This window comes from Sinocyclocheilus anshuiensis, unplaced genomic scaffold (assembly GCF_001515605.1).
Source record: "Sinocyclocheilus anshuiensis isolate Anshui unplaced genomic scaffold, SAMN03320099.WGS_v1.1 scaffold1037, whole genome shotgun sequence".
NCBI classification, from domain to species: Eukaryota; Metazoa; Chordata; class Actinopteri; order Cypriniformes; family Cyprinidae; genus Sinocyclocheilus; species Sinocyclocheilus anshuiensis.
Window position 1 is genome coordinate 604,549 of NW_015555773.1, and position 7,810 is coordinate 612,358.

At 36.8% G+C, this 7,810-nt stretch overlaps 1 protein-coding gene across 2 annotated transcripts in view; it reads left to right on the plus strand.

Annotated features, from left to right (window-relative positions):
- The first annotated feature begins 276 nt into the window (after positions 1-276).
- LOC107674438 (docking protein 4-like) overlaps positions 277-7,810 on the plus strand; it is a 45,114-nt gene continuing 37,580 nt past the window's right edge. For both annotated transcript variants that reach the window (XM_016468412.1, XM_016468413.1), the window contains exon 1: positions 277-563. The gene's annotated coding sequence lies outside the window, so the exon portion shown is untranslated. The remainder of the gene's footprint in view (positions 564-7,810) is intronic.

A 7,810-nucleotide genomic window follows, 5' to 3' on the forward strand; every position in this document is an offset into this window, starting at 1 on the left:
TTCAATTCTCTATAATCACAGTAAAGTCACAGCCTGCTCTCTCAACATTTTATGTATCAATAGCTAAATGTGATGAACTAGAGCTAATAAATTTGACCAAACAAGAAAGCTTAGATATAAAGCTCTATAATTAAGACTAATAAATCATAAAAAATTATTAAATGTTTCTAAGCGAAGACAACTTCCTGACGTCAGATTCCGATAAATAAAACACGCGCGTAATTAACGCACGCTCGTTATTTTAACGCGCTCTTCTTTGACGCACTACGGTAAAGGGTGGACTTTTGTTGTCTGCTGGAGCTGGAGACAGACAGCTGAGAGTGAAACAGCCGTGTGTGTTTGGTGCTTGAAATTCAGACGCGCTGCACGGCGTCTCGTCCCGAAACCCAAGACGACAACCAAGAAGAGTCACTTGGATTACTGTCAGCAGGTCCAAAGCCCGAACACATTTGTTTTGTTTTCCAAGAAAGCTGTTCGGGCACAGGCAAAAACATCGCATTTTCACCTTTTAAAAGCAGCAGTCTTCTCGGAAGGGGCCGCACCTTCAGCTGAACATCATCCAGGTAGGTTTATGAGAAAGTTCATGTGCTGTATCGAAGACCATTGCACCAGTCACCCCAACAAAATGCTAGAGAAAGAAAGGGGTCATTTAAAATTGTGTTGTTTTAATGTGCGATTATATTGTGATTTAATTGTGTACATCATTTACTCCTTTGATCAACTTTTTGTGCAGCAGTATCCCACACGCTATGGTTATTTAAACAGTTGCATTGTCTGAAGTGAGTGTGTTTGAAGTGAAGGATATAGTTTAGTTGAGAAATGCATCTTCAGACTCAGTATTGCTAAATAAGCTGTTGTGCGCTGGATTGGTTCATTCAGATGCTCATATGACTAGCTCTTGACGTTTACATGTGCTTATGCTCAGGTCTTTAAATGAAAATTCTGTTTATGCTATGCATTGACTTCATTATCATTGGTATTAATATACTTATACTTGGTATTATTAATAATAGTATTTTTATTTATTTATTTATTTATTTCGTTTATTTAATTATTTTTACACGAATACTTAATTCTAATTGGTCAATGCGTCATTGAGCAGTCAAATACTTTCTATGTATTTATATGCATATTTTTTATTCCCTGCCATCAGAGAAGTGTTATAGAGTACTATTGTGTAAAGATAATCAGTACAAAGTTGTTTTTTTTATACCAGTATCAATGAATATTTTCAATTGTTAGATTTATAATAACGTTGGATAATGATGGGGGTAATTTTCTGCTGTACTGATTTAAAAAAAAAAAATTCCTTAAAAAGGACAATGAAGTATAATCAACGAACTGGATATTTCACCATTACCCATGGCAAAATACTGGCTCTAGTTTCATATCACAATATCAAAACAAAAGTTAGAACAGTTCATTTAAGCCAAAAACAGTAACTATACCCTATAATAAAAATGGCCTCAAATGACTGTTAAAATTTTTCTATATAAGCTGCACATAAAACTTTTCAGTGATAAATAAGCTCAGAAGTCCTGAGAGAGAAGAGCTAGAAGAGAGAAAACCTCAAATATGTCAGCTAACCAGTCTGTATGAGAAGTAACTTGAAGATTAATGATATGTTCATTAATATTGGTGCAGTGTTGGTCTTCTTGCTAGGCTAATTGTTTTCTATGTTGTGATTGGTCATTTGACAGGCATTCATAAATTGTATTCTAGGGTCATATTCAAGTAGCCCAACTCCACTTACCTTGATCAATGGCTAAGTCATTGTCTGAATTTACTCTCTTAATTCGGTTCACTCCTTGCTGATATTGTGCACTCTACCACAATATACCATGTAGGGATTAGTGAATGAGTGAACGATTTCAGACACAATTTATGTCACAAATCTAGAGAGTTGCATTTTGGATTTCAGAGGCGTGTTCCAGGTTGGCTCAGCTGACTCATCTGATGCCTAAAAAAAGCTGTCTAGGTAGACAGATCAGTAGATTTTGAGACGTAACCAGAGGCAAAACAAAGACCTCTGTTCCTGGATATGTTCCCACTTACTGTCCTTATTTTCACACGAATGTCTAAGTATGGAAAATAATTGCCTTGCACCTTGTCTTGTGGGCAATTAATTAAATTGAAACGGTGTCTTTTGAATGTGCTGCATGCTGATAAAGGACAGCGTTTAATCTGAGCCTTATCTCTCTGAGCATATACAGCTTCACTAAAGCTCATAATAAATTAGTCTGCAAATCCTCCACGGCTGTAGAGAACACAGAAAGTTAAAAAAAAATCGTATCGGTCAGTGTGATAGCTTATTACTGCGATGGTGTTATCATAGGTAAACTGCTTTTGAGCACAATACAGATTAATGTGGATAAACGCCTATTAACCTATAACCCCTTTACACTGAACCCAACTCTGCTGATTTAATGCTTGATAGAGATTGAATGAAGCCCATTAGATAAATGTCAGTCTTGTCACTGGAGTCAGCTGAAGAGGTTACCCTTCTTTTAACCTTTGTTTGCAGTATTTTCAGTCTAGCATTTTCTAACAGAAACATTAATATGCTATAATCGTATTTAGAAATGACATTAGTAAGCAGTCAAACCATGTTTGCATAAGACAGCAAGTATTAGAATTAGCACTTTATTTCAGTATATGAGGTCTGGCAGAACCTCATAATAAATCTGACATGATGAGTTGGACGTTCAGCCTGTCAAGCACTCAGTTTTAGTTAAAACAGTTTGTCTTCCATCCTTTTCTTCATTTGTGTCTCGTTTGCGTCCATAAAGCTGTAACATTGAATTTTAGCACTGAAGGGGGGTGGATGTTTCTCGAAGTAAATCTGGGCTCTTGTCCTGCTGACCTAGGCTTTCTCCAGTATAATCCAACTCTTGTAATTAAACACAATATGATTAGTGGACAGAACAGATACTGTTGCTGTGGAGGTGCACACACACACACACACACACACACACTCTGTATATATGTGGTGGAATTTAATACTTGCCTCTTTGGCAGTGTGAGTGTGTTTGTATATATGTGTGTATGCATAAGTGCATTTCCACTGGCAGTTCGTTGATGGCTTTCAAAGAATTCAGTCTCTATGCACAGGCATCAATACACATGCCATGACTGGAGAGATCGGCGCCATCCAAGAGAGCATGCTATATGACCTGACCAGAAGCTGCTAAAAAAGACATAACGGGACAAGATTCCAGTCAAGAGAGATGAATAGCCTTAGAAGTACTGGCAGCCAATTTCCAGTGGTTTTGTAATGGGGTCTATTACAATGCTCTTTACATTTTTTGTGGGTTTTGTAGCGTGTATAGTCACCTGAGTCATAGATGTTATCCAAACATCTGTCCGTGTGTGTGTGTGTGTGTGTGTGTGTGTGTGTGTGTGTGTGTGCGCACTTCTGCATTTTGTCTGAAGGTTGCAGTTGACAGCGGAGCAGTGTGGGAGTCGGCTGGCTCACAGTCTGAAAGAGAGAGAGCGAGAGAGAGAGATGAACGCTCTGTAATTAGCACCCGCGGCTGCATGCTGCATTCCACCTCTGTAAATTACAGAGTGGCCTGCCTACACTGCCAGACCCAGCAAACCTGCCTGTGTGAGTGTATCCAGACCTTCCTCTTCCCCTCCCTCGGCCTCACGCACACGCAAAACGACGACTTTACCTGCTAGCAACAGACTTTGCCTTCTCTTCCAGTTCACTTCCACTGTGTTTGTTTCTGCGCTGCAGTAATTGGCGGTGGTGGATGCTCTGTCTCTCCGGGGCTCGGCCTGCATTGATTTGTTTGGATTTCTGCTCCCCTCCCCAGAGCTTTGGTGTGCATATGCACCACAGACTCCCTACACTGCTGTCTGTCATGTCTGAGCGGCATATTTAAAGAGTTTGGTGTTTATCGAACTGCACGTACACTGAAATGCACAGTATCTCCATAACACTGGGTTTTTTTAATTAAGAATTGAAGCGTTGGGATTTGAAAATGCGTTTTGTTTTGAGGGGTTTAACAGGGATTGTGTGTGTAAAGGTGTCGAAATGTGCTACAGAGCTTTGAGACTGCAAAGAGGTCTTTGCTCGGAGCTTATGAGTGGGTTTAGACAGGGCTGTAACCAACACAGATGTTGAGGACAAGCAATAATCAGATATGGTCATATTGTCCTTACCGCTATTAGATGTTTTTGATGCTGCTCTCTCTGCTGTACTCCATTATTTCACACTTTTAAAATGCTGTTAAATGTACAAATTCTGAAAGTGGAAGAAAAAAAAAACAAGTCATCTTATAATTTACAGTGAAAACCATAAATTGACATGAGCAGAATTCACTCATATTTGATGGTTTTTCTACAGTTTCTTAAGAGTTTCTTCTTAGTCTTATTAGGTTTTGTTACATCTTATGTTGTTAAATTAATATTTATTGCATTATATTAGTGTCATGTACTATATATCATGTACTATATGTACTGTATGTTTTGTATTTGTGTGTATAACATCGTGCACCTTCTTTATATACATTTACCACAGCTTATGGAAAAGCTACTTGTGATGAACTTTGTTCAAAATTAGGCTTTTACTTTATCATCTATATATATATATGTATATATAAACACATATTTTTATATAAGTGGTTGTCAGTATATTACAAAGGTAAACAAATTAATTTGTTATATTTACGTTGTATATTTTTTATGATAAAGTTCTAGCAACCACAGCTGCAATATTTTTTTTTACAATAAATGTCACAGATTTCGTTTTTTTTTGTACAGCATACCAGCATGACAAGAAAGAGTGCAAGCAGCAGAATGTAAGCAGCTAATCGTTTATCATTTGACAAATGTTTTACAATAGAACTGTTAAATGACCAACAATAATGTCCAATGATGCACAACCTTTTTTTGGGGGGGAAAATTTTGCTTTTAATGTAATTCATAATTAAATGAACTAAAACAAACATTAACAGATGTTTTTGGCATATTATGCACACAATTAAGAGTAATTGTGTGCATATTTTAAAATAAAATAATAATTATTATTATTGTTATTAAAAATAAAAGGAGTTAAATCCCCCTCCCAATGTTCAAGACATGGTTACGGTGTTGGGTTTAGATGTGAATTTGTGAAGTAAAGTATGGACTACAGTTTTTGGTGTTTGTGAAAATGTATCTGAGGGTGAGAGCGGTGTTTGTGAGGGTTGGGTGTGTAGGTAACGATCATGTGTAGTCTGTGCTGATGGATGGGACAGAGTAAATGGCTGTGACCCTGACAGAGGACCCAGCTGAGGGACCAAATGAGCTTTGTGACATTGTATGTGTGTTTGAGGGTGTGTGTGTTTCTGTGCTTGTCTGAGTACAGCACACCATATAGGACAAGTGGCGTCACCTCCCCTTTCTTTCTGTATTATGCCATATGCTGATATAGTCTTGGTAGATTAATAGTACTAGTTTAAAGTCACGATGAAACAGAAATAGTGACAGATCATTTCTTCTGTATTGTGACTGAGTGAAACAGATTATCGAAAAAGAAAAAATGTGCTGTGTGGACTGTTGATTGGATGGAGGCAGTCAGGCAGATCTAAATGCGAGCTTGCAGACGATTGTACGAAAGGGGCGGAGTTTAATCAGACAAAATAATTGAAGTCACCAAACAGTCTGCCGTTTCACTGCAAGATTGATTTTAGACATTTTGATTAAGAATCGCGAGGTCAAAAAAGAAGCACATGCAAAGATGAATGAATCACAGTAAGATGAATAACATGCATTTAGAAAATAAATTGGGCGAATCATCACTTCATGCCAGAAAAAACTCTTCTTACTATGCAACTAGCACACTCTGACTTAAGGTAACATGCTGGTTAAAGTGTGTATTTATATATCCAATAGCATATAGTGCTTCTCTATACATCCAGCTGTACTGTACATTATATAGTTCTTCTGTAGTGATTGTCTATACTATACGTCCATTTAAATATAGTGCTTCTGTATTGTGTATATATATCCAGTTAGAATATTGTGCTTTTATAGTGCATGTCTATATGTTCCATCTGAGTATAGTGCTTCTATAAAGCTTTCATATTTTTATTTCTCTACGGTCTCATCAGCTGACTCTGCTGAAGAGGATTTGCCGAACTGCAGTTTCCTGTTTATGTCAGTTCTTCCTGTGGTACAAGTTATTTCTTGCTGTTAGGTTAGATAATTCATAAAGAGCCAGCTAATGATAAACAGTGATGTCTGAAGATGCCATCAAAGTCTCTTTTCCCGATTGCGTGGATTCTTGAATTGACTGGATTTCACCTGCCAAGATTCATCAAACAATGGTAAATGTGACCACACCTTTAGTGTGGGATTTTTTTGTCTGCCAGTTGAAAAATGTTTGATTTATTTTAAAAGTAACTAAGCACACTCTACTCAACGAGCCTCATGATTTGAGATGTCCCAAAAGTTTATTACTTTATTCCAGTTTTTTGTGCAATAGTTATAGTGGAGTTTACCTTGGCAAGGACGACTAATTATAAATTTAAGCATACAAAAAGCATGCAATGAATAACGTGAGCCGATCTTAAAGTAATGTGTTTTACCACTGGTGCACGAGTCCATGACCCATGCTTTTGAAAAGCACTCCCTATGCTGGAGCTGACATTGAGAGTGGAAGGCTCTACATTATAAGTTCAGCTCTTCTGCCAGGCCTGCTGCTGAGAAGGCCCCTTGAGAGCCCCACAGCAGTTAGGAGACATCAGACAACATCCATAATTTATGACAGAGATAGAGATGTGGCTTGCGGCTTGTTTTTGTGTCTAAGTTGTGCCCTCGTGCACTCCCTCTAACAAATGAACGCATTTCCTCCTGCTGTCTTTTCCTCTGTATCTTCCTCTCTCTTTCCCCCGTCCCATAAATCAGCTGGGAAGTTATGAGACCAGAATATGACATTAGGCCATCTTTTCTTCACAGAGTTTTTAACTTTATGCAAGTAAAGTAATTATGGGTCATGGTAGAACTCCAGCAACAGGTTGGAAATTAGTTTATGGATTTGCCCGTTTTCTCCATGCTACCTCGTTTTTTTTAATAATCATGATCTCTCTTTAGTGATCTTTAAACAAGTCTGGTTCTCCATATTGTAGCAAAACATCAATTTTTTTTTTTTTACAATATGTATTGTGAAAAGTGCTGTACAAAAGGCTTGACAATACACTGTCAGAGTTTGCTTATAAAGGCTCTGTCAAAAAGTCTACTTTGTTGAATTTTATTTGAGCACAGTAAAATAATCCTAAAATATGCTTTGCTGTATGTTTCAGTTAATTTACTTATGTGGACTACCTGGTATATAATATTTTTTTTATTCATATTTAATTTTTATTTTATATATACTTTTTTATTTTAAAAAGATTATGTATTGCATTATTTATTTTTTTTAAATACCAGTCAGGTATTATTGCCATTTTTACGTATTTAATGTAAAAAAATAATCAAGGTGTTCTTTCAAATTGTTTACTAAAGATAACTAAATGGAGGAAAAATATTTTTTTCCATTTATGTGCACAAATATAAAAATTCAGTGTAATTAGGGATATGCCGGACCGGTATCAATTTTTCATGTTGCGATTAATTGCTAATGCTTTTATCACTGTATGCGGTATTATCGCGATATTGAAATTTATTTTTAAAAAGTGCAAATAGAAATATTCCCTCTATTTTTATATAAACATTTTAATACATGTACATTTTTGAGGGCAAACAAATAGGCCTACACTCTAAAAAATGCTGGGTTGTTTCAACCCAACTTTGGGTCAAATATGGACTAACCCAACTTTTGGGT